This window comes from Coffea eugenioides, chromosome 11 (assembly GCF_003713205.1).
Source record: "Coffea eugenioides isolate CCC68of chromosome 11, Ceug_1.0, whole genome shotgun sequence".
In the NCBI taxonomy this organism is placed as follows: Eukaryota; Viridiplantae; Streptophyta; class Magnoliopsida; order Gentianales; family Rubiaceae; genus Coffea; species Coffea eugenioides.
The window spans coordinates 36,967,208-36,970,257 of record NC_040045.1 but is presented as its reverse complement, the minus strand read 5'-3'; positions in this window follow the sequence as shown (position 1 = coordinate 36,970,257).

Sequence of the window (3,050 nt, the reverse complement as noted above, 5' to 3'; positions counted from 1 at the left end):
GAAGGCAAGGAAGAAAGCTCATGTGACAAGGGTTGTATTCCTTCCAAACTCTTTATCTTTTGTATTTGATTCCAAGTTTAGTTAATATACAAGTTCTGGATTTTGTGTTCATTATGTGTTTCTAAAGTTTATACCTTGGGTTTGGTTGAACTTTCTATAATTGTTAGTGCTTATTATTTGGCTATTTGACTGCTATGATTTGAGCAAGTTATTTAGCATTTTAGCTCTTTAAATCATGATTAATCTGGTACCATTGATTGTGATGATCTAAGGTGTTGTTTCTGCAATGAAAATTGAGATTTAACACTAGTTCAAGAAGTGCTAAACATAAGGAGTACACTCACGAAAGTAGAGGTGCACTTATGTGGTTTTTGGTGATTCATATCATGTAATTTCATTGAAGAAATGAACTTGTAGCTAATTTCATAACCATGAAAATAGGTATGGATTAGTTATAGGTATAATTGATTCACTACGAAAGTAGGATTCAAATGCATAAGGAAATTACACCATAATTAGCCTAGATGTAGTATTCAATGATCCAAATATAGAACTTGCATGAGTAGTTAGGGATACCACAACCCAAGGAGCTTTCATTTGTTATTTTGTATAATTTCAGTAGGTTTAATTTGTTATAATTCATTGATAGTCTAAATAATAGAGAATCTTTAGTAGTACCGGTAATTGCAATCTTCCTTGTGGGATCGACCCTTAATACCCTATACTCGCTCACGATTCGTATACTTGCGATAAATCGCGTGTGGGGTATTTAGGAGTTTATAAATGTAAAACTTGATTAGGATGAGTTTAATTGTATATGTATACTCCGCGCACGTCAAGTTTTTGGCGCCGTTGCCGGGGAGGATTTGGCAATATCGGTGTGAAGAGTAACTTTATTAGTTTAGACATAATATTAGTTATAATGTGAATGTTATTTTCTGTTATTTTTGTATTTTATGTGTGTATGTGTTTCATTACCTATTTTTCTTACTAATTTTGCTTTTGAGGTTGTTTAAAAGCAATTTTAGATAATGAGAAGGGTAGGTCAATTTGGAGGACAATGCTTGAGAAGTGGAAGATTGGAAATGGATGGTTACCAAGTGCAAAGCTCCTTCAACAGAGGTAACCAAGAATTTACTGAATGTATGTCTTTTGAAGATGGTTTAAGGTGCTTAAAGGCTAAATTTGATGTTATGATGTTACAAGTTCAAATGGACACAATTATGCATGAAATTGAGCAAGGGAGGAATGTTAATGTTTTTAATTCTTATCATGTGATTTGTGACTTGTGTGGAGGTTATCATGCTACTAATACATGTATGCAAGCACAAAATGTGGATTATTATGATGAATTAGAGCATTACAATCCTTGTTTTGATCAATATAGTGCTAATTGGAGCAATTCTCCTGCTTATGGTTGGAATAATCAATGTACTTATAGTGATAATTCATGTTTTTATGCAACTTTCGACCGTTTTGATAGGATTGAGGAAAGAATAGATGAATTAGCTTCTCACTTTAGTCAAATACATGAGCAATTGAGTGCATTGTGTGAAGTTATTTCCTCTAATAATGTGCAAAATGATCCTAGCATGAATGGTGGGAATGTTGTATGTGAAAATGGGTTGCATTTTGATGAAAATGATGAATCTCAAGAGTGTTTTAATGAGCAAATATCCATTTCACATGATAATATCTTTGGAACTAACTTTGAACCTCAAGAGGTGAGTTTTAATGACTCATTTTTCACCCCTCTTGAGGAGTGCATTGAAAGTATAGGTTCTAAAGGTATTCCTGCTCAAGATACTCTCATGACATTTCCTTTGGTAAGTTCTCAAGTGGTGCATATTCAAGGTAATATCTATGAAACACTTGGAATATGTAAGTCACTTCCATTTCTCACATCATTAGATCTTGTGGCTTTTGCTATAAAGTCACATTTTAATGATCCACCACGGCCTAAAATGGTGGATTATTCATTAACTAAACCTCCTTGAAAAATGAGGTGAAATAGTCAAGCTATTGACTTTAAAGAAGCGCTTATTGGGAGGCAACCCAATGCTTGTTTAAGTTGGTGTTACTTTGGAGTGATTTTATGTTTAAAGTATAAGTTTGAGTTATTTTGTTATTTTTCATTTGTAGGTTTTGGAAAAAGATGCAAAAGTGACCAAATGAGGTGAAAAAGACGAAGTTTGATCAAAGATCTCAATACCTCAAATTCAGTAATTATGGTTTTTGATGCATTAAAGAGGTTTAGAATGCATGTTTAGATCATTTTACATGTGTGTGAATGGTTTATTTTGACATAGAAATGATCTAGGGTGTATTTTGAAGAATTGAGGTCAAACTGAAAATTGCAAAAATTCTGCAATAAGTGCAGATTCAATGGATCCAAGGCCTCGGATCCATATGGATCCAAGGCCTCGGATCCACTTCTGCAATCAGAGAAAAACTTCGAGCTTCTTGATCCGAGCTCGGATCCATATGGATCCAAGGCCTCGGATCCACTTCTGCAATCAGAAAAAATTCGAGCTTCTTGATCCGAGCTCACTTATCATGATCCGACCTCGGATCCTTTCAAAAACGACCTCGGATCCTTTCCAAACGAAGCCTCGGACCACTTTTCCTCATTCTTCCCTCTTTTTCCTCCTTCAACTCCACTTTTCTTCTTGTTGGTTGCAAGCTTTTATTCTTAAGAATTGTATTTTTGTCTTTTTTTTCAAGGTGCATTAATTGAAGTCTCCATTCTTTCAAGTAAAGTTGGAAATTCATCACATTGCCATGGATTCGGATCGCGCAAGTTCATTAGGGGAGTATTACTTTCTCTTATTTTCGTTATTTTTCCTTTCTCACATTGAGGACAATGTGAAGTTTAAGTGTGGGGGAGGAAAATATTAAACTTGCATTTACTTGCCATGTGATGATATTTTGTGGATATAAATGCTTAGAAATATTGGAGTTATGTTTGAATTATTTGCCATGTGGATAATTTGCCTGAAATTGGGTTTGTTGGCAGGGAGTTTTCTTCCATTTATATGGGGAAACTCCGT